This window comes from Pelodiscus sinensis, chromosome 7, assembly GCF_049634645.1.
Source record: "Pelodiscus sinensis isolate JC-2024 chromosome 7, ASM4963464v1, whole genome shotgun sequence".
Taxonomy (NCBI): Eukaryota; Metazoa; Chordata; order Testudines; family Trionychidae; genus Pelodiscus; species Pelodiscus sinensis.
Genome location: NC_134717.1, coordinates 40,338,824 through 40,364,221, shown reverse-complemented (window position 1 = coordinate 40,364,221; position 25,398 = coordinate 40,338,824). Strand labels below are relative to the sequence as shown.

The window sequence follows — 25,398 nt, the reverse complement described above, 5'->3', positions numbered from 1 at the left end:
ATGTCAGTCCCAGGATATCAGAGACAGAGGATGGGTGTGATAATATCTGTATTAGTCCAAATTCTGTTCCTTTCCCAGAGCTGAAGAAGAGCTCTGTATGTGTCTCTCACCAGCAGAGGTTGGTTCAATGAAAAATATTACTTCACCTACTTTCTCGCTCCAGAATCTTAGAAATAACAAATATGCTGCCCTATAACTTTCCTCACTGAATACTACAGTAAGTTATACAGACAAATATTAGCCCACAGTGGAACATCAAATCCTCCAGAGAACACTGAGGAAATTCAGACCTGGTTGCAGTCTTGGTGGTTAACTCCCACCTTCATCAGAAAGATCTAGATCAGAAAACCAAATATGAACCCCTCAAAACTTTGGGTAAATATGGCTCCACTTCCAGATCCAAGCTTCCTTCTAAAAGGTCTATTTCTAGTAAAAACAAAGTTTCTTGCATAGCACATTGGGTCATTATCTTCCATAGCTTCCTTCAAGCAACTTACATTTTCAAATACATTTGAGTAGATAAAAGAATGGACTGTTATAGAACTTTACTAGCTTGTGTTTTATTGCATTTGAGGACTCCATGCTAAGGAGCATAGGTAACTAAATTGACAAAAATAACCATAGATTTAGTTTAATCTAACACCAAATTGTCATGAATAGCCTCTACATTGTATTATGAATGATGCTCATTTAATTCAGAGCCACACTCTTCCACAACAAGATATGGTTTGGAAACATTCTGGAAAACAAAGAGCGAGTAAGCAACATAAAACACAATATAAATTTGTACTGATGTGTTTAGCAGCTTCTCACATATGTACATTTAAATAGCAGCTCAATTTAACAATTGCTAGTAAAAAAATCACAACTTGGTTTAAAAAAGACAATGTGGCTTTGTAATAAATGGACCATTTTCATTCATCTTTATCTATTCAAAATAAATGCAGTCATCTCATTTCGTTGCAGGATGTCACGTCTGAGCTTAATATGTTCTTATTTTTCCTCTTTTGTTATAGAAGTTTCAGAGTGTGTAATTTTTTTCATAAAGAAATTCAGAATGTTTGAGGTATGTGTCATTTATCAAATTTACTATTAGGAAAAACATGTGATGTGTTATTTTCAATGACACTAGTATTCCAATCCTGTCTTCCATTAACCACATTAATATTTTTATGTACATCAGAGAATTTGTAACTGTACAATCAGACACAAAGCACAGGAGATCCTTTCAGAAGATATGTCAAGCAACAAAAGTATATCTGAAAGAAAGACAAGCTTCAAAAAAAATCTCTCTTTCTAACAAGCAATGGCTAGCACTTGAGTTAAAATCAAGCCACTCTCTAATGTACTTTCAGAGTGGCCTAGAGACTCCTGCTCTTCTTGTGGATAACAAGTATTTTTCCGGTCATTTCACTTGTGACTCCTCATACTTTACTTTAGAGGAATACTGTTTTATATGTCTATTAAAGTTCTGATAACAGCACCCATCACTGCCATGTCTGAATGTAAAATATATTCCCACTGTCTGCAGAAATTTGAAGTTAAACCTCCCTAGTTTGGAATTTCACTACAAATTCAAAAGTCAAGCCTAGTTGGTCCAAAGTTTCACTAGTTTTCATAAACTGTGACATAGCCAATAAAGAACTGTTTGCAGATTCTTTTAGACACTATTCTCAAAGTCTAGCATCTGATTATATCTGTGAAGGTAATAATGGGGTTTAATATAAAGACTATATTTCAGAGATAGTGTCAGTTCCATAGCATTATTTCACCAAGAATATTCTAAAAACATGCTCTATAAAGAGAACATAGGGTAAAATCTATACACATCAATATATTCCATGGTTGTAGGCATTATCATGGATTTCATTTCTGCTGGAGGAAGCTTTTAAAATTAGTGTGTTAGTTTAATTTTTTTTCTTTTTATAATCATTTAAAAAAAATTAGATTGGCCTTGAACACACAATAATCACCAAGGATCCCTATAGAATGTTTATGGACAGTTCTCTATATAAGACTAGATCTTGCCATCCTGTGGAAATGTACTTTGCAGGTCTCAAAGTTAGATAGGACAAAATGTGGTTTAGTTAGGACAGACATTTCACTGCACTGTATAGAGGAGATGGGAATTATCACAGATGTTAGAGCTTCTGAAGTGGCTAAGGTTCCTGCAAAAGGCAGGCAGACAGACCCCTAAGACACCTGTTGAGTGTTAAGCAGAATAGGGTACCATCCAAGAATACATTAACATCCAAGAATTGTTTTCCTTTGAAAATACAGTCACTTTCCTGAAGTCTGAAACTAATGATCAATTAAAAGGACTGATTTATAACACTGGAATCGTATGACTGACATACAAAGTGACCACATCATATAGCGAATGCAGCACATACTATATTATCATGTGTTGAACAACAGCCAAATACAGCACTTGTCTTGGAGTTTTGGCCCAAACCAGATCAACCTAAGATCATTTGTGTTTTAAGAGTATGCTACATCCAACATATGTTGTGCTATATATGGCCTCTCTTCGCATCAGCTGATGTCACTGGACTTCATTAGCATCTATCAGCTTCTGCAGCATTTTGCACACATCCATAGAAAAAGCGAAATACCCATCTCTTAGTAGTTTACTGATGTATCTTATGCTATTCTTCTCATTCATAAAGAGAGCATATGTAACCAATTTAATCCTCCTTGCTGAAGGACAATAGCAGTTTATTTTCCAATATAAGTGATGGATAATTGTGAGAAGTAGATATAAAGTTCACTGCATGAGCTGCCACAGCTAAGTCTTTCTAAATGCACTGTGAAAATGTTCTCTTTTGATGCAAGAAAGGTGATCAACCATTTATTTCACAAGTTTGTGCCTTTTCCCCCTAGTCCTTAGTTCTATAATTACTCCGATACCAAATGTTCCATTTCCTTACACAGAATAACTGTTCTGCTGATGGATATTGTCCTCCTCTCACTCATTGTCTGCCTTCCATGGTCTGATTGTTGTATGTTCTTTATGGGATTTTTGATGAGGGGTGTTGCATTAAGCTCATTCAGAAGGTATCCTACACACACGCACACAGGTTTGGGGGTTTTTTAAGTTCAGTGCTCCTTATCACATGAAGACATTAGCAAGCTCAGTCCCAGAGAAGAACTGATTCCCAATGGTCAGTAATAGGGAATGTGTGCTAGAAATATTTTAATCGGTTGGGTTTACTGTGTTTTCCATTTGCCTCCAAAGTCACAGCTGGTAAAACCAAATGGATCATTTTACCACAATCAGACCAGCGACGTGGTTCAGTGAGCATCATTTGTCCTTTACATTAAGCTGCGTGGCTAATTACAGCTCATAGTCAACAGACTTATAATATACAAAAGGAAAGTAACTGCTTCAGATTTTAAATTTTTTTGTCTAATTAAATATATCTGAAGAGCAAAATGCTTTTTTAAAAATTATTTCAATAAATTTAGCAACACATTTCATAAAGGAAAACCAAGAAGCAGTCTCAAAATGAACAGATTGTATCATCAGAGCCTGCCACATTGTTTTTAATGGGGGAATTAGTAGCTGAACATCAACACCTGTCACTATTAACAGACTCTGGCAAACACAACCAGGTACATGCCTCTTGTGAATTTTCTTACAACCATTTGAAATGAGACAAGCAGAGACAATATTTATGTTGACATTTGCCAGGTTTATACTTAAGCAGATTTCACTTGAAATGATACATATACACTTATTTCCTAAAGTGAAGTGTTCCAGCTATTAAAAACAGTGGAAAGTTAACGATGCGTAATAATGAGATTCCATCACAAATGTTTACACAACACAAATGGTTTATATGAAAATAGGTAAATACCTGTATGAAATGCATACCTACCAAGTTCTCATACAAGCTTAAGAGCTGACCCTACAAAGACTTACTATAATCCCACAGAAATTAATCAGCCTACTCACAATAGGAGTGAGCACGGCCTATATCTGCACTATGGCAGACTTCCCAAGACTTTAATGGGAGATGCCTGAGGTCCTAAGCCAAGAAACACACGATTTACAGATTCAGGTCCTGAGGTAGCAGGATTGGCTTGAGATTTAGTCACAGCTAAGTGAGCAGCTTTTTCAAGCACAATAAAATCTCCCATTCCACAGCCTTAGATCTTGTCCACACTGACATGTTTTGTCTCCAAAAACTGCTTTTTGGTGACAAAGCAGTGAGAGCACTTACGCTTCAATGTTACTTTTGTCAGGAAAAACACACAGGTTTGGTGACAAATAACCTCCAGCCCTGCGAGAGATTTTTTTTCTTTTCTTCTCCTTTGATGATCAACAGAGGCAGTGTGGACTCTGCTGTTTGTTTTGTTGAGAGAACTGCCTTCTTCCAGTGTCCCACAATACTTGCCCTGATGACTGTGCAAAGTGTTTTGTGATCTCTGCTGCCCTGCACCTCTCTCCCTTTTCTAAGCTCGGGAAAGTATCTGACAGTTGAGTGGACTTGAGGAACAAATCATTGGAATGTTTCTGTTCTGCTCTGCTAGAAACATAGCAGCAGGCAAACTGCTGCTGCAGGGGGAGAACTGAAGGGACTGCTGTGCTGCTTTGACATTCCTCAGCACAGAGAGCTCACTGTGCTACGAGGGAGTCCCAAGAAGCACAGGGATCAGCTCGGCCTTCCCACAACACTGCACTGGGGGATGATTACCCACATTGCTTTGCTCTATCGGTCGACAGCGTGCTAGTAAGGTGGCTATGAAATGTTGACAATGGGAGACAGAAAAACCAGTTTGACTGGTTTTCACTTTTGGAGACTTTTGTATGTCGACAGCATTTTCATCGCCAAACCTTCCCAGTGTAGACATTGCCTTAGTCACATTAAAAGGGCCCTAGAGGACCTTTATGTTGGGATCTCACACAGGGAGGTGAAAGAGCAGATAATAATGACAAGAAATGAGCAAAACATGCTGTCCTCACAACAAACCTAGTGGAATTTTTCAAAAGGTTTGAAAGCATTTTCTGACAGCCACTAAGCCATGGACTAAGCCTAATAACCAGTATGAACACTTTCTGGGCCAGTAATAACCCTAAAGCCACATGCCCTGAAATTTAAAGTAATACAACAGTAGTTTCCTGTTAATTGTGCACTGTATTAATTAAAATAGCCAATCCACTCTGAATTTAATTCTTTTAAAATATGCAGCCTGCTAAAAAGCTGGTCACATAATAGTTTAACAAATATATTTTGCTGCTATCTGATAAATGTTATATCTATTTATTAAATAATACATTCAACAAATAATATATGGCCAGCTATCAAGCTGAGTGAAAACTGCACAGAAATATTTTTGAGCAAATTATTTGATGGAACTCTCTCAGATTATATATTCACTAAATGCTTATTCAATCAGCCGAACTTTCTATAGGCCCATACTCCTCCTCTCTCATGCCTATCTGTACCCTACTACCCACATACCAGCTTTGGAAAACTTACCAAGCACCTTGTAGCCAGTAGACTAAACATGCTAGCCACAAACTGATAAAGCTGGAGGTTCCGCTAACAAAGGGTAATGCTCAAACAACCATGAACATTCTCCCTCAGCTCCATAGTCAGAGGAGAGTGCTGGGACTCCTCCCAAGATGCTGTAGCTGGGACTCATGCTAAGGAAGGTCTATTTTTTCTTATCAATCTCTTGCTAGTAGGTATCGGATACATTTTATTTTTTCAGCCCCAGCAAGGAGGAGCATTGTGTCCCTTTCCCCTTTCTGACACCAAAGTCATCTGGTATAACAGATGGGGTTCTCTGATAAACTAGTCCTTCCTCATCTTTGCAGGTGTTTCTTACAAAGAAAATATGGCCAAGGACTCTATCCCTGCCCTTTGCAGTCGTACAGTCTGATCCAAAGCCCACTGAAGTCAATAGGAGGTTTTTCCATTTACCTTGGTGGGCTTTGGTGCATGCTCTTATATATAAATGGACATATTCTGAGGCATAGAAACTAAAGAAAGAAAAGGCAAGTTTTCTTTGCCTCACTGCTAGGACATAACCATTCACTTAATTGCATTGCATATTTCCTAGTTATACTAACCCTCTACTTAAGTCCTCACCACAAAACTCCCTTAACCATTTTCTCTCTCTCAGTGCTTGAATAGGAAGGGGAAATGCTAGCAGGGCCGTAACAAGGGCGAGGTGAGTGAGGCACTTGCCTTGGGAGCATAGTTGAGGAGACACAGAAAAATAATACAGAAGAAAAATTATTTTAAGACAGCACCGCTTCCCTCCCCCACCCATTAGCATTGACTGGCCCACAGTTTACATGTCAGGCTGCAAGTTGCCGCTCCATGATCCAACAGTCACCAGCCCTGGCGGCCACCCAGCACATCAGCTGCTTCCGAGCAACACAGAAGGCCGGGCACAGGTGACTTAAGGTGACCTAGCGCAGTTCTCAGGCATGGGGTACAGATCCAGGGGAGAAGGGACTCAGATTGCCCTGAACAGGGGAAGAGGTGCAGGGGGTGAGGTGGCAGTGTCAGGCTGGGAGCCAGGACTCCTGGGTTTTGTCTCACCTCTACCAGGGGAGTGGCTCTAGGTCTTAGGGGTATGTGATTAGAGCTGGGGATCTGGGAGCTATGATCCCTGGGTTCTATGGGTCGGGGTCCAGGCCCTTAGCCTGTTGGAGTCATGGTTTCCCCTCCAAAAACTGGAGCCCATGCTGCTGAGCTGCCTGTGCCAAGTGCTTTGAATGTACTACACAAACCAAGGGGACAAAGTAGTGACTGTGGCTTCTTGTGAAAGAAGCTTCAGTAAACTAAAATTCAGAACTACCTTCAAGCATCCACGGGTCAGGAGAGATTATCAAATATGTCAATCTTATCAATGGAACATGAGGTAGCGAATAATATTAATTTCAATGCAATTATTGATGAGTTTGCCACATTAAAAGCATACAAAGTACAATTATAAACAAATACCTAATAGTACATGACAGTGATATTTTATAATTATATATAGCTGTACATATCTACAGCCGGTCCCCAACTTATGAACGAGTTACGTTCCAAGCACTTGGTCATAACTCGATCTGTTCGTAAATCAGATTACATTCACTTACGTACGGCCGCGCTGTTCGTAAGTGCGGATTTCATTCGTAACTCGGGGACTGGCTGTATTAATTGATTGTTTATGCAGATCTCATAACTATAATAAATAAATGTTGTGTTGTTATTATTATTGTTGTTGTTGTTATTTACATATTTTCCCTTTTTCTACAAAATAACTACTATGAATATATACACACGAGGGAGCGCAATTTTATATTCTTGCCTCAGGCGCAAAATTAGCTAGTTACAGCACTGAATGCTAGTGTTACTTTTGACTGATAATAGCATATTTGGGTATATCCTTTCCATTCTCCACTTGCTGAAGCATTGCTTTCCCTCCTTGTAAACATACAACACCACCAAAATACGAGGAAGGATACAATCTGACCGCAACATGGCCAAAAATATAAATAAAAATGTGCCAAACCTGTTCCTCTTCTGCCATGAAATATTCTCAAATTAGAATGTGGGAAAGCTTTCTACATTGGTTTTATCATCCCTAATTATTAGGGGGTCTCTTTAGCCACTAAAAGGTAATAGGGTCAGTTTGACCCTGAGGTGTAAATCAATTGGGAAAATGAAAGTATTCCATTTCCAAGGTCTTCGGGGTCCTTGGACCCTAAACACATCTGTACATTTAAATAAAGTGTGAGGAGCAAACTACTGTCAATTCTTTCTTTAAATATTCTCCGCCTATGACTAGAACAGCCTGGTAGCATTGATTCTGTCTGCATATGTATATAGTGGTTTTAGTGTAGTGAAAAAAAAAGTCACTCAAAAGATAGAGGGCTCAGATAGAATACCTGAATAATTAATTTGGAGTCTAAGATCAGAGTTTTCAATTACAATTATTATATGTATCAGTCAGCATTGCTTTTATCATCAGAAGGTCACTAATTTCTTTATTTTTTCAAAAAAGTGGACCAAAAAGGTCTTGGGGAGAGTATCTGATAGACCCCAGATAACATTTGCTTAATGTATAATCACAATAGTCCAACAAATTAAGTTTCTTTGAAGGTAACACCATCAAACTGAGTTTCTGGGAAACCTACACTTAACAGGAAGAGTTTCTGGGGAAGCCATAATGATCAAATACATTTTCTAACAAGTCACACTAGACAAAAGTTGTTGCTGTAGCAAAGACTGGCTGTTGAGTTGCTGCATGTCTGATTGCATATTGTTTGGATTCTGTTGTATTGTGCATGGCATAAAAAATTCTAAATAAGAGATGGATGTTTCTTAAGGACCTGGGTACAGAAATGGTAAAACTATGGGTGCAGGTAAGACCATTGCAGCTTTGCCTTAGGCTGGTGGGGAGCCGTGCCTACGTACTGGATACTGATCAAGAGCCTAAGAAATGGGAAGATCTTACATCTGTTCCAGAGAACGAGACAGAAAAACACATTCATCCAAAAGTGTCAAAACTGGTAGGTTCAGAACATATGTCACTTATTTGCTTCATTTGTTCAAAGTACTAGGTCCATTTACTATCATTTTGCTGTGTCTGTGCCTTTTATATTGATGCTGTTGCTATCTATTTTCAGTTTAATACATTACTGGCTACAGTAAAGTCCATTTTAAATAGGTTTCCATGTGTTTTCCCCCCCAATTTTGACATACTAGGGGGTCTCCAAGACCCCAAAATGGAAATGGTCGAGTGATGATTGATCCAATATGAAGTTTAAATGTGAAGAAAACAAAAGCATCCAATTTAAATAATTCCAAATCATTGTAATTTCTGAGGAGTAAAGATATGCCACTTAAAATCATATGGGGTTTCCCTTAATTTTAACAAGACATGGCTGTCCTCAAGTTAGACTGAAAGATATTGACAGTCCGGAATCAGTTAAGAGTATGAGCAGTGGAAGTAAAATGCTTCTATAGGTTTCGCTATCTTTTAATTACAATTCCAGAGCCAGCAGATATTTCCTCCACTACGGGGACTTCCACTTTGACACTTCATTGTGTATGCTACTAAAGTCAGAGCTGAATCCCATGGAATATCATCTGTATATTTTGAGATGCGAGTTAAACAAACGAATATACTGATAAGATTGTAGATTATTTATTACTGAAAAGACTGCAGTGAGATGTACTTTTTTCCCTGGGTTTTTTGATTCATTCTCCTGATACAATAAAATATAGATTGGACATTTGTTTTCTTTTCACTTCCCAGAAACAAAATGATATGCAGGGAGTTTTGTGAGAATCCTAAAACCACATTGGCCCTCTTCTCTTTGTGATTCAGGGCTATATATTTTTTTCACCCACACTGAAGAGGCAAACAAAAACAAACAAAAACAGATTAACAATTAGACTCTGGTTGGTTTTTGTGGTTCTGACTGACAGCTGGAGAGTAGTTTTTCCTGCAGCTGTAAAATAAAAATGAATGAACAAGAAACTATTTTTTTAAACTGATATTATAATTGGGATTTGTTAGCAAGTCTCCAGCCATGAACATGCTTTAGCAATTGGCATAGTAATGAGCAAGAACCTATGTCGACAGATAAGATAGACAGGTTAGATAGACATCTGTCAGGGATGGTGTAGACGGAGCTTGATCCTGCCTTGAGGGCAGGGGGCTGGACTCGATGACCTCTCGAGGTCCCTTCCAGTCCTATTATTCTATGATTCTATGATTCTATGATTTCCATTTCAAAATTATACAGAAAACATCTTTTGAGTTTCAAGAAGCACTATATAAATCAATGGAAGAAAAGCATTTCAAGAAGGATAAAGGAGATGGCTAAAAGAGATTCTTTTTTATGCATCAAGCCCAGAGTTTCTAAACAGTATTTATATGACAAATCATGAGTCACTGTGACGGACCGGGCCGTGTCTGGGCACAGCTGAGGGTGTCCGCTCAGGGTGAATTGCTCAAATCCGGGGCTCCTTACAGCCCCCAGACTGGTGACCTTTCCAAACCGGCCACAAACCAGTCCCACAGAGCGCTTCAGCAGCCTGCCTGAAGCCTCACGAGCAAAACCCCTCTGACACCCCAGCAATATCCGTGCCCCAGATGGCCCCGGGCCTCATACACAGGTGGGGGGTCCTAACACCCAATCCCACCTACCCCGAACAAGTTGTGTCCGGTTCCAAGAAACCAGCCACAGATCCCTGGTCAATTTACCCTCTGGATCTTACCCACAAATCACGCTGGACCAATCCTTTAGAATCTAAAACTAAAGGTTTATTATCACAAGAAAGAAAAGCATGAGAGTAAGGTTGTTAAAGAATTGTACGTTACATGCATTGAATCTCCCAGTCCTCGATGCAGGCTCTAGCAGAGATGTTACAGCTGCTGGTTTAAAAGTTCTTGTTGCACATCCTAACATCAGGATGGGTTCACAGGTCTTCCGGGCTCTTCGATCCCTGCAATGCTGCCTCTGGGATGAAGTGCTGAGCTGAGAACAAAATGGCATCGACCACATGGCTTCTTTATACCTCCTCCCTGGCCTCTTCTTGTATGCAGCAGGTCACCTGGTCAGAGGCCAATCTCTGTGTTTCCTGCTGGCTGCTCTCAGGTGACAGCCCCCATTTTTTGGGTGTGTCCTTGGTCCATCAAGTGTCATTGTCCTACAGGGCCTGGCTAATCAGCCTGTCCATAGCAATGCTTAACCACATTCAGAGAAATATTCAGCTTCCACACAGATTACAGATTCCTACCTACACACACAGACATTATACACTCACATAAATAGCATACATAAGATCAGCAAACAATAAGCTCCCATTCAATACCCGACATGGCTCCCTTTTATACCAATTTCTGGGGCCAACTCCTCCACCTAAGGGTGCAGCAGCGATCTGGCTGCTTCCCTCCAATTCGGTAATGTGACAGTCACTTATAAAGTAAAAATGATGCATACAAATAAGTATGCAGTTAGCATACTAAATTATTTTTAAGGTCAAATAACCTTTCAGGAGAAAAGTTTTAAGAAAATTAACTCAATTATATAAATGTTTAAGTTCACACAAACTAGAAAAATAGCAGTTAAAAAGTATGGCAAAGTTTTCTGCTTGGGAATGTCAGGATTATCTTTTGACTTTTTCCCTTGAACATTTCAATTCACAGGCCACTGGTTTCAGACTGTTTTGGCAGTTGCAGGTTTCATTAGCTTTTTGCAGGACCTGACAAGGCATCATTTATTTCTGTCATTTACTTTTTAGTTTCCAGTTTCAGTTTCCAGCTTCATTCAGACAGAAACAAGTATTATATTTCATTAAAACCTTCAGATGCAGATGAATAAACACAGTTTTGCTTTTCAATGGTCAAACTTCATAATATATATTTAACCTAATAGTTTTATGATTATGGCACGGCATTTTATTTATTCATTTAAAATCTTTGAAAGTTAAGAGGTAACTGAAATTAATAGCTGAAATCAAAACTGAAGAAGTATTGTGAAAGATTTTTTAATTTTATAATCAGTTCACATTTTTCCTGTAATGTTGGATTTTGCTTTTCTATTAAAACCATGGCTTTGCGAATTTGCAAAGAGGAGAGTACCAATTACGAAAGAGAGAAAGAGAGAAAGAGAGAAAGAGAGAAAGAAAGAAAGAAAGAAAGAAAGAAAGAAAGAAAGAAAGAAAGAAAGAAAGAAAGAAAGAAAGAAAGAAAGAAAGAAAGAAAGAAAGAAAGAAAGAAAGAAAGAAAGAAAGAAAGAAAGAAAGAAAGAAAGAAAGAAAGAAAGAAAGAAAGAAAGAAAGAAAGAAAGAAAGAAAGAAAGAAAGAAAGAAAGAAAGAAAGATGGGAAGAACAGGTTGGATCTCCAAAAAATGGGACTCCCTTATCCAGTAACCTGGCAACCCTGGTAGCACAGCCAGGGCTGCAGCAGGCACAGTAGCAGATCCGGGCACGCAGCCGAGAAAGTGGTAGTCTGGGCTGGCCACAGCAGCATCCCGGAGGAGGGAGGGAGCAACTAGGGCTGGCAACAGGGAAGGGAGGCAGACTGGGGAGCCAATAGCAGGGGACCTCCCCTGGTCCAGCAAATTCCCTTTTTCAGGACCAGTCAGGTCCCAAGGGTGATGGACCAGAGAGGTCCATTCTGTAATTTTTTTTTATGCCTGACTGAAATACATATAGTACTGTCTAGACATTGCAATTTTGTACTTGGAATATTAAAGCACTGCAATTACACATATCTGAAATTAATTAGTAGAATCCATAGGTAAAAAAACTTTCATAAGGACACCATTTTCTGAGTTCTTTGTGTACCACAAAACTACATGAACTTTCAGCGTATTTATCAGCCATGACAAGGGCCACATGGCTGACAGCAGTACTTTCCTGTGCTGTAGAGCAGATCTCCCTCATGCTCATTCAAACTAAAAGTCAAGGGAAGGAATACTGACAGGGCAGCCAAAGTCATTTTTCTGATGGGAAGGAGGAGCACAAATTGGCAGGGCCAGATTAAGATAAACGGGATGTTTAAACACACTCCACAGGGGGACCACATGTCTCTTCGCCCATGTTGTGTGTAGCCCTTGTGTGTGATGGCAGGGACCATGAACACAAGAGCTGTCTGCTAAGGTTCAATCAATACCTCTCCTCAGTTCAGGAGGGCTCAGAACTGACCCAGAGGAGAGCATAATCTCTTTCAACCCCAACATCATAGGGGTCTTTCTAGCACTATCCCAGCAAAGCCAGGATTTTCAGTTCTTCAATTTCCATTTTTCTTCAAAAAGTCCAGCATGTGTCAACCAAAATCTTTCCATGAAAAAAAAATGTGTTTTAGCCAATAAGCTCTTTCTGTTCAAAAATGGTTTTGTGGGGGGAAAAAAGCTACCCAGCTCATTATTTATTATGACCAAGTGCTAATTACTTTAAAGACAAAGGCTTCACCCTCTCTTGAACAATTGGGAATCTAAGGGCCCAATTCTACCATCCTTAATTACATGGAGTTATGGTCTATGAGATTAGTTACCCAGTGAGGTACTATTCAGTGCGATCAAAGGTAACAGTATCAAATCCTAAAAAAAAAAGGGCAGGACACAACAAGTGAAAGCAAAACGCACAGGAGTGGGTAGAAGAGGAAGGGCACAGAGGTTATATACACAAAAATTACACTGTGATGTCTGAAAGGAAAGAAAACAAAGAAAACAGACTGGAAGGAAGGGAAGCAAAGTCTGCCAGAAGGAATAGTAACACAGTTACATTTTTAAATGTATTAGATAAGATACAATAGGTGGGGTCATCCCTTTAGAAACTATGAAGGGCAGTGACCACATTCACACCTTAATCAAAGCTTTTAGAGGTGGGTCTCTGCCACGTCACAGTCCACAGCACAAAAGCACTGTGAAGTGCACTGTGAATGGCCATCTCCATTCACAAGAGGCAGGGGACTGGGATAAGAAGGGTCACAGGATAAATTCAATAGGTAAACTATGTTTCTGCAATACCTGCCCACAATAAACCTTGTTTGCACCAGTCTCACTCAAACTCATGAAGAGTGCATTCACTTCAACTTTTTAAAACAAAGACTACTTAAGAGAAGTCACAGACAGCTTGAATGACAATGGCATAATAGGAGCTTACTGGTTTGCCTCCCATTCAGCATTTTGAAAATTATGTAGGGGGTGAGGCCCAATCTTTATCCCACTGAAGACAGTGGCAAAATTTCCACTGATGAGACTGGCTGTGAAGAAAAATCATCAATAAAAATGTGAGAAATATAAAGATGAAATCAGCAATTTAAAATTAAGTGGGGGCCCATAGGTCCATAGAGCTACCATAGCTCAGCTTGTAGCTAAGCACATATATTGAGGCCCAGGAAAAAAAGAAACATTGTCCTTGATCAATGAAAGGTTATTATGGGATCAATGTTTTTTGTACTGCTATTGATGGAAGTTCTCAGTGCTCACATCATGATCCGCACACAGTATATCCAGGGAACACTTTGAACTATAATCAGGCCTACTTGTGTATTTTATCTCCCAGCAATGGAATCTCGGGTTCTTTGGTTTGGTTTATATTTTAAGCAGACATTTCGCTTTCTTTAGCTTTGGCTTTTAGCTCTACAAAAAGAGTTTTGAAGAGGTGATTCAGTCTGTGGCAGTCGCTTCACAGCAGTGTTGCAATGCTGCAGGTTAATGCAAGTAACTTCACTTTTTTGTGGCTCAGTTTCACCTCTCTTTGCCACCTTATCAGTTTAAATGATAAATTCTTTCAGACAAATTGTTTCTTGTGTGTTTATACAACACTTCACACAATTGGGCCCCAATCTCTGTAGGGGAGTGTAGGCACTTCTACATTAGAAACCCTTTTTAAAATTTTCTGATTGATAATTTATCATTGAAAAAACAAATTAATTATTAGGATTGAAAAGAGTAAGCCACCGGGCCTCATAACTACAGGAGGCTGATTTAAACATCACTGTCATTCACACCATTTATGCAAAATAAGTCAAGGAAGTTTGGGTATATCTAGTTGAAGTCTCACTTTTCTCCTCTCCAGAATCTCCATGCCAACCTGGTACACAATGATGTGATAAAAGTAATAATTGGTGACATTTTGGTGGCAAGGATAACACACTGTTTGGAAATCCTGCCATGACATACCTAACCTGATGCTGAACAGAGCCAAATTACATGAATAATGAGGCCACCAGATCTAAACTACCTCTCTGGGAGAGGGAACTCCAGTCATTAGGAGAAGGTAGGTGTTGGTAATGGGGAGGTTGATTATTAGAAACATAGACAGCTGGGTTTGCGATGACTGAGAGAACCATATGGTGACTTGCTTACCTGGTGCAAAGGTTGCAGATCTCTCAAGACATCTAGATAAACTTATGAGTAGTGCTGGGGAGGAGCCGGTGGTCATGGTACATGTAGGTACCAATGACACAGAAAAGGGCACGAAAGAGATTTTGGAGGCCAAATTTAGGCTGCTAGGAGAGTCTGAAATCCAGGACCTCTGTAGTAGCATTCTCTGAAATGCTTCTAGTTCCACGTGCAGGGCCAGGTAGGCCGGCAAAGCTTCAGAGTATCAGTGCATGGATGAAACAATAGTGTAGGGAGGAGGGATTTAGATTTATTAGGATCTGGGGAAACTTTTGGGAAAGGGAAGCCAATACAGGAGGAATGGACTCCACCTAAACCAAAGTGGAACCAGATTGCAGGCACTTAACATTACAAAGATTGCAGAGCAGTTTTTAAATTAAGGGCTGAAGGAAAGCCAACAGTTGCGGAGGAGCACATGGATCAGACAGAAACGTCCCTTAAGGGAGGTTCTCTTAATAGAGATTATCTATGTTTTAGGAAAGAGGGAGGATAGAAGATGATAAAGTATGGGAAAGATCAGATGAGAACCAAACAAACACATCAGGAAATGGCAGACAGATAAATAGTGACAAATTTTTAAAGTAATTGTACACAAATGCTAGAAGTCTAAAAAATAAGATGGGTGAACAAGAGTGCCACATATTAAAGGAGGATATTGATAAAATAGGTATCGCAGAAACTTGGTGGAATGAGGATAATCAATGGGATACAGTCATACTAGGCTACAAAATATATCAGAAGGACGGAACAGGTTGTGCTGATGGGGAAATGGCACTATACATGAAAGAAAATGTAGAATCAAATGAAGCAAAAATCTTAAATGAGCTAAAATGTTCCAAAGAATCTCTGTGGATAGTAATTCCATGCTCTAATAATAAGAATATAGCAATAGGAATATATTATCGACCACCTGATCAGGACAGTGATAGTGACTATAAAATGCTAAGGGAGATTAGAGAGTCTATCAAAATAAAAAATCAGTAATAGTGGGGGATTTCAACTATCCCCATACTGACTGGATACATGTCACCTCAGGACGGGATACAGAAACAAAATTTCTTAATACCTTAAATGACTGCTTCTTGGAGGAGCTGGTTCTGGAACCCACAAGGGGAGAGGCAATTCTTGATTTAGTCCTAAGTGGAGCAAAGAATCTGGTCCAAAAGGTACATATACCTCTTGGAAATAGCAGACATAATGTAATGAAATTTAACATACCCGTGGTGGGAAAAACACCTCAGCAACCCAACACTATGTCATTTAATTTCAGAAAGGTGAACTACACAAAAACGAGGAGGTTAGTTACACAGAAATTAAAAGGTACAGTGACTAAAGTAAAATCCCTGCAAGATGCTGGAAATTTTTCAAAGACACTATAATAGAGGCTCAACTTAAATATATACCTCCAAGGAAAAAACACAGTAAGAGAATCAAAAAAGTGCCACCTTGGATTAACAACAAAGTAAAAGAATCAGTGAGAAATAAAAAAAGAATCATTTTAAAAGTGGAAGTTAAATTCTAGTGAGGAATATAGAAAGGAGCATAAACTCTGTCAAATTAAGTAAAAATATCATAAGAAAAGCCAAAAAGGAGTTTGAAGAACAGCTAGCCAAAACCTCAAAAAGTAATAGCAAAATGTTTTTAAGTACATCAGAAGCAGGAAGCCTGCTAAACAACCAGTGGGGCCCCTAGACTATCGACACACTAAAGGAGCACTCAAAGGTGATAAAGACATTGCAGAGAAACTAAATGAATTCTTTGTTTCAGTCTTCACAGCTGAGGATATTAAGGAGCTTCACAAACGTGAGCTATTCTTTTTGGTGACAAATCTGAGGAATTGTTCCAGATTGAGGTTTTAGAACAAATTGATAAACGTGACAGTACCAAGTCACGAGGACCAGATGGCATTCACCCGAGTTCTGAAAGAACTCATATGAAATTGCAGAACTATTAACGGTGGTTTGTAATCTATCCTTTAAATCAACTTCTGTACCTAATGACTGAAAGTTAGCTAATATGACACCAATATTTAAAAAGAGCTCTAGAGGTGATCCTGGCGATTCCAGACTGGGCAAATTAGTTGAAACTATAGTAAAGAATATAATTGTCAGACACATAGATGAACATAATTTGTTGAGGAAAAGCCAACATTGTTTCTGTAAAGGGAAATCATGCCTCACTAATCTGCTAGAGTTCTTTGAAGAGGACAAGGGGGATCCAGTGGATACAGTGTACTTAGATTTCCAGAAAGCCATTGACAAGATGCCTCACCAAAGGCTCTGAAGTAAAGTAAATAGTCATGGGATAAGAGGGAAGAAACTGTCATGGTTAAAAGACAAGAAACAAAGAGTAGAAATAAATTATATGTTTTCAGAATGGAGAGAGGTAACAAACAGTGTCCCCCGTGGGTCTGTACTGGGACCAATCCTATTCAACTTATGCATAAATAATGTGGAGGAAAGGGTAAACAGTGAGGTGGCAAATATTGCAAATGATACGAAACTGCTGAAGAAAGTTAGGACCAAAGTGCTGTGAATCACTTCAAAAAGATCTCACAAAACAAAATGTTGTGATTGGGGAACAAAATGGCAAGTGAAATTTAATGTTGATAAATGTAAAGTAATGTAAAGTAAAGTAATGTAATTTAGCTACAACTACTCAAGAGAGAGATCTTGGAATCATTGTGGATACTTCACTGAAAACATCCACTCAATGTGCAGTGGAAGTCAAAAAAGCAAACAATATCAGGAATCATTTTTAAAATGATAGGGAATAAAATATCTTATTGCCTCTACATAAAACCATGGTACGCCCACATCTTGAATACTGCATACAGATTTGGTTGCCTCATCTCAAAAGGTATATATTGGCATTGGAAAAGGCTTTGAAAAGGGAAACAAAAATGATTAGGGGTTTGGAATGAGTTCCATATGAAGAGAGATTAAAAAGACTTGGACTTTTCAGTTTAGAAAGAGGAGACAATGGGGCTACGTCTAGACTGGCCCCTTCTCCGGAAGAGGCATGCAAAGCAGGCAAGTCAGAATAGGGAAATCCGCGGGGGATTTAAATATCCCCCGCGGGATATAAATAAACATGGCCGCCGCTTTTTTTCCGGCTTGGGGAAAAGCCGGAAAAGAGCGTCTAGACTGGCGCGATCCTCCGGAATAAAGCCCTTTACCGGAGGATCTCTTAAGTATCTTTCGAAAAAGCCTCTTTCGAAAGAGGCTTGCAGTCTAGACATAGCCTTAGACCAGCTAAATACTAAGTGATGTACAGTAGCTTTTCCACAGGACAATGTTCTAAAGATGTCTTTGAGAACCTAGTTTAAAAATCACCCCTCTCTTTAAACAACAGTGCAAGGAGATAATAAACTAGAACAAATGTAGAGTTACATGAACAATAGAGTCTAAAACACAAGTTAAATTGAAAGGATTTAACTCTGAGGAAAATGAAGAGAAGAACACACACAAAAAGCAATTGGAGATGTGATGGTAGAAAGAAAAACAGTTAATTACAAAATACAAAATTTAGGAAAATCAAACTTATGTGTCAGGGACTGTATACAAACTAAGGACCTGAACACTCCTCAAAACATTCCTTGCAATATTCCAAAAAAACTTCATGTGGATGCTTAGGGTGAAAAGAGTTAAACATTCTCCTGGTTTTTTTCTTGCAAAGAATTACTCTCAGAAATGTGTCATTTAGATGCTTAACAAAACTGCAGGTGCAAAATAATAAGCTGGGCTGAAGAACCTTTAAAATTAGACAGAATCAAGAGGATCTTCTAAATGTTTTACAGAAATGCACCAAAGGAAATGGCAAGCAGCATGGCCCTGGGTTTTTTTTTTTAATTATTTACAGAATAGTTGTCTCATCCTGGCAATGGCAGCAGGGACCATAATGAGACATTAGAGGCACATATCAGATTTGCTAGATGAAGAGTTCAGAGTTAGAAAGCACAAATCTCCAAGAAGCAAAATGGTGAGAAGAGGAAGATGAGGGGGAGGAGGAAATGAAAGAAGAAATGTAGGTGAAGCCAAGTTAATCTATAGCCTAAAAGGCAAAGACAGGATGCTTTCATTTTATATGGCAAGATAGGAAACCAGGGAAGGAATTTAGGAAGGGGGTGATGCAGGGGTGCTGGAGCAATTTTTATAATGGAGAAGCGGCGAGTCATTCAGTTGAACTGTAAAACCTGGATATAATGGAAACCACTTCAGGCCAGGGGTTGAAGCAGCACCCCTGCTGCTAGGTCCAGAACCTATGGGCTGATAGGTGGGTAAGATGTTTTTATCAGAGGTGAGAAACAGAACAGAAGCCCAGAGAGAAGATTACAATAGTCCAGTGTTTCCCAAATGGTGTTCTGTGGAACCCCGGGGTTCTGCAAAGTGAAAATAGGGGTTCCGCGAGAAAATTCCATTACAACATGAATTATTGTAATGGAATGGAATGGAATTTTCATTCATTTATGAATTTTATTGAAAACAATATTCATTTGTGCTTGCCATGATAAGTGTCCTTGTGTAATCCCAGCTTAACCAGCGAGTGGGGACGATGATTTCCCTACTAGGCACTGCGGGCGCAGTCAGTTAGGGGTTCCTCAATAGTCGAAGCAGAGATACATGAGCAAAGTGTGGCTTTAGCAACAGAAAGAGTGTACACAGGTCATACTATATATGAAGGAGCAACAGGACTTAAAGAGATTTGATATGGGGAGAAACAAATCAAGGATGTGAGCTTGGGTAATATGTAGGGAAGAGTCTATAACTGAGTTAAAGAAAAAGGCAAAGGAGCAATGTAAGAATCCCAATGTTCGAAAGCATGAATTTATGACGGTGGTGGGACATTCAGGAGTGGACATCAGAGGCAGTTGAGAGGAGATTGAGCAGAAGGTGAGAGGCAGGGATAGAGAAATAGATTTGAGAATTAGACTAGTTCTAACCATGGGAGCAGAGATGACAGCCAGGAGGAGACTGGGTAAAATCCATCCCCAATATAGTTAACAAGAGTTTTGCCATCGGCATCTTTGGATCCAAAATTTCATCTTACATGTACAAAAGGACATGAGTATCTACCGGATATCAATCCATAGCACAAACCATTGTACAGTCCAGCACCAAATTGCTTTGCATCATCAACACTGTCTGCTTAAAGGGTTTTCATTATAGCAAACATCCGTGCACAAGATGGGATCCTGAACTACTTCAGCATTCAGCCTGACACTCAGCTCCAGTTCCTGCTGGTTATTCTGGCTTAATATTGCTTAATACCAGTCAATTCCCGCTTAAACCTTGGCTTCCGTTTGTGGCTATTGACGCTGACATGACCCTTGACTCTGGACTCCCACTGCCAACTCTGTCTCAATTCCTCAAATCTTGACTGTTGGCAGCTCAAACACTAGACATGACCACCTACACCCCAATGCTTGACACAGTACAAGAGCTTTCTCATTCATCAGTTGGATACAGATGTTGAATCTTTTTCACCAACTCTTTTTCAGTTGGATATAGAAAGCAGACCTGCCATTCATCTGTGGAATCTTCCAGAAAAACAACCATCCAGCCAGGGTCATCAAGATCTTAATTAAAAATGTAAAATCCAGAAGGAATTTTTTTAAATGTCAGGTAAAAGGAGGGAGGGAAATCACATTTTTTTTCTTTTTGTAGGTTTGCCAGTAATATTCCAGTATATGAGTATGATCTCCTCTCAGCACATCATGTCAGTGCATTACATGATGCATGACAATATTAAATATACAAACTGGCTAAATATTCTAGGAAACTGAATGTTCACTTTCCTCAGGTCAGCTCTTTGTTTTTGTTTCCATTGTAGGGTGTTTTCTGGGGGGGGGGGGGATTCCTCCCCCAAATGGTCCAAGCAGATGTTGTCTATAAAAATCTGATGTGTTTGCATGCTGGCAACACACCATGATTCATCAACTAAATAAAGCTATTCTTGTGTAATTTGCTGATTAAAAAAGCCTCCGCCTGAGCTCACTAGATTTATATACATGGATTTTCTAAAGCTACACCAAACTGTAAGGTCTAAGGTTTTAAACTGCAACTTATTATGATTCTTGTCAATCTTTGCAATCTGTGTAACTTTAAAACTTACTGTAAACTGCAACTTTGTAATCTTTGTAACATGCAGCCACCTTGCTTGTAACTTTCCCTAAACTGCATTCTCCCCTGAGTGAATGGAGAGAGTGAGTGTGAGTGTGTTTGAAGAAGGCTTGGAACAATGGACCACATGGCAATGAGTCATCACAGTATGGGCATGCTCTCTGCTGGATAAAGGGAAGTCTGGGCATTCTCCCTGATGACAAGGTGAATGAGTCACAGGAGCCATACAGACACTATATAAAGAGAAGAAGCACATGTGAGATGCTCTTTTTTTCCTTCCACTGATCCTGAGACGCTCCCCTCCAGTGTCTTTCCTCCTGACCAGCTTCCCCAACCATGATGAGCAGACAGACTCTCCAGGATCCACATGCCCTGGCTCCTTCTGCAACCTATATGTCTGTGTGTGTGATTACCTGAGGGCAGGAATGAATGGGTGTGAATGAGGGAATGAATGGAGGGGTGTGTGCTTGCTTCTTGTCTGTGTGTGTGAGAGAGAGTTCTATCTTCTTTAGCTTAAACCTTTGGTGGGTGCTTTCTCCTCTCTAGTTTTACCTAGTGGAAATAAACCCATACTAGTGTAACCCTGGATGGCCTCCAGTGAGAATATTTTGGGGTGATATTTTTAAAGTAACATGATTCAGTTCATCTTTTCTCTGCATTTGTTTTTAATATGTGAGATGTGTCTGATAAAAGCAAGTCTGAGATAATCTACAAATTATGTAAAGAAATAAATCTAGGTGTTGCAATGTGACCAGTTCTACCAAATTAAGTTATACAATATAAAATCTCCTCTTCTAGCCTTGTATATAACAGTGGAAGGCCAGTATACTATAACCATTTTTTTTTATTCTGAGACATTCTTGACTTTCTTTCTTTCTTTCTTAGCTGGAGACTAGTGCATACTCAGGTGTTAACCTCACACAAAGATGGCAAGGAATGGGTAATGTCCCTATCTCACTTCCCACTGGTTAGTTGCACAGAAGATGATCATTTGCTACAACCTTTCAAAGGGTTTGACAGAGTTTGCTCTGGCCCTTGGTTCCAGCTCTCAGACTCTTCATACCCACTTCCCTCCCAGCACAGTAGTATGGCTGTGAAGCCACAATCATATGGTGTAATGTATTGGCCTTTCATTTTTCATATTTTCCCTTTCTGCAGGTACAGTCCAAAAAAAGAGAATGATGTCCTTCAGTTCTGAAATGATAATACAAGACTCAGGCTGTCGGACAAAATAAAAACTATCATCTCTCCCCCCCTTACATATTCTCTGGTCCTATTTGCCCCATTTTCATGGACTCATAGGTTTTAATTACAGAAGGCTGCATCACGATTATCTAATTTGACCTCCTGCTTTATACAAATTGTGGAGCTACACCCAGACTCCTGCATTAAGTCCAATAGTTTCTGGATGAACCTGGGCATATCTATTAGAAAGATAACAAGGCTTCATGATGAAAAATCCACCACATTCCTCAATAGCCTGTCCAATGGCTAATTACCCTCACTAAAAAATTGTCTTATTTCTTATCACTGCCCTACTCTTCATTATGCTTTGCTATACGCACAAGGATCATGTTAGTCCGTTTAGCCACATCATCCACACTAGGAGCACATGTTCTTTTGATTATGAACAAGAGTCCTAATCCTGGTCAGGATCTCTGCTTTTAAACCCAGCCTGTAAGCATGGCCTCAATGGATGATTTCATATTTAGCTGTAAAAAGCACACACATTGTTTAAGCCCAGTTTACCAAGTGGGTCGTTTCATTCTGTCTGTGTCATTATTTATCACTTTTTTTCTTTTTCTCCATTTTCTTACATCCAGCAGCAGTCTCAGCTGATTACATTTCTGTTTGCTTATTTCTATCTTAGGGCTTGTCTTCACCTACCCCAAGATCAACACTTCAGAGATTCATTTCCTGGGATTCAATTTAGGAGATCTAGTAAGGACCTACTAAATTGACTGTTGGCACCTCTATCGACACTGGTACTCCACTGGGTTTGCAAGGATTAGGGGAAATTGATGGGAGAGTTTCTCCTATCAACCTCCCACAGTGGTGCTGCCGCAGAAATTCAACCTAAGGTACATTGACTCCAGTTATGCCATTCTCATAGCTGGTGTTGCATGTTTTATGCTGACTTTCTCCAGTAGTGTAGACCTGGCCACACTCACTACTATACTGTGTCTGTACATTGGTAAAGTATTTGTTGTCTTACATAGACAATTTGGCCCCCATGCAATGATGAATAAGAGACATTGTCTTTCATGGAGAAATCCTTGAGAAAAAACGTAACCAAAAAATCGACTCTAAATGCACTAGGGCCTTCATTAATGTAATATAAAACCTCTAAACTCATTATTAGTTACTGAATAGTTCTTGGAATTTATAACCAACATTTACACTAAGAAGTTTTTCTTTTAAATTTTTATGAATTTGAACTTATGCTTATAGTTGTGATAGAAAAGAAATATAAGCCACTAATTGTTAATAGTAAATGTGTAGATATGCCCAGAGCATTACTACTGCACTAATGATGAGTGATGATTAAATACGCTGCTTAAAATTTAAACATTTATCAAAATGATAACTGTAACAGGCAAATCAATGAACTGCTCCTTTTCACCAAATATGCTTTCAAATATCATGATTACTTACTACTATATGTTTCTGGAAATTACTTCCACCGTCAAACCATATACACATTTTGGAACTATATGATACAAAAATAAAGGAACAAGCATGCACTAGCTGCAATCCTAAAGACCATTTCAATTTTGTTAAAAAGTGATTAATATATATCAGTCTTCCTCCCCCTCATCAGTCAGTAAATTAATTCCTTTATATATATGAACATCAATACTCTATTTCTGAGAAAGGCATCTAATATTCAATTACACTTCATGAAAAGCTTCATACTCTGGGATGCATGAGGTATGCATTCAGTCTGTGGTACACAAAGGAATTATCATCTGTACACACAAAAAGATCTAATTTATTTTTTGGCTCAATTCATTATACACTAGTATAAACAATGATGTGGGCCACTGGACTCAAATATTAACCATAGACTGTGAAGTATGTTTCTAATTCAGAAACCCAGGGACCGGGCAGTGCCCCTTAGAGCTGCCATCAGGTGCCGCGCGCCTGGGGCTGGGAGCCGTGCGGCACCCCTTAGAGCTGCAATAAGGCGCCACGCACCTGATTGCAGCTTTGAGTTGCTCAGTGCACTGGGGCTGTGCATGCCCGTCACGTGCCTGCTGCCTGGGGCGCAGGAATGGCTCGAGCCAGCCCTGGCTAAGGGCCTGATATATAGACAATCCCTTCTTGAAGTCAAGGCAGAGATTGAACTGGATCCTTTTCTTTCAACATATCAATGCAAAAATATTTGAATCTCCACCTAACTAGGCGCATGCAAAACAGAAAATTGTATGCACAATTGGTTAATTGCAAAAGTCCACAATGACTTGCTCTGAACACAAATGCACTTTGTCCATGTGTGGTTACCTGTTTGCCTGAAGACACCACTCCTGCAGCTCCCATTGATCAGTAATGGAGAACGGTGACCAGTAGAGGCTGTGGAGTTGGTGCCCATAGATGAGGGGCAGCATGTGAAGCCACTGCTATACATGTCAGCTGCTTTCGGGAGCGGTGCATGTCCAGGGCCGCGTGATGGCAGTCATGACCCTGAGGTGTGTGGGGCACTGCTGTGTGATTTCAGGGTCCCAGACTCTTTAGTGGTGGCTTGTTGTGGGAAGGTGTCCCACCACAGAGGCCAGAGTAAGGCAGGCCTGTGCAGGAACCTTGTGAGAAGGACCGAGGGGTTGCTGTGTGAGAGTATCATGGGGCTTAGTGCTTGGGACTTGCACTCCACAGGTTGTTGTGCGGCCTCCATGCTGGCCTAGAGACTGACTCTGGGCATGTCCTGGATAGACTCCACAATGTCAGGGAGGGGGAAGGAGGTGACTGGCCCACCTCTGAGGATGGAAGCCATCTCTTTAGAGTAGTGGCAGCTGTGTGTTGCCGCCCCGGGAGCATCGGCTCTGCTCCCTGGCCTTGTAGTAGGCCTGCCAAAGCTCTTTAATATTCATCTGGCCTTGGTCAAATGTCCAGGATAGTGGTGATTCGGCAATAAACCTCAGCATTTCTCTTTCTGATGAGGAGATCCTGGAGGTTGATTTCCTCCCCCCTCCCCCCCAGACCTCAATGAGGTCCAGGATCTCTGCAACAGTCCAGGCTGGAGCTCTCCTGTGTCCCTGGGCACAGTGGCAACCAAGGGAGCAGCAGAAGTGCTGACAGCAGTGGGAGGCTCTGAAGGAGCACTGGGGTCGCTCATGGCTACCTTATTTGCTGCTGTATTGCACATGGCTCTCACTACTCTCCAACATGGCACAAACTCTTCT

At 39.9% G+C, this 25,398-nt stretch overlaps 1 protein-coding gene across 1 annotated transcript in view; it reads right to left on the bottom strand.

Annotated features, from left to right (window-relative positions):
• The window catches only part of MYO3B (myosin IIIB), a 344,336-nt gene that overhangs the window by 272,307 nt on the left and 46,631 nt on the right, over positions 1–25,398 (bottom strand). The window lies entirely within an intron of this gene.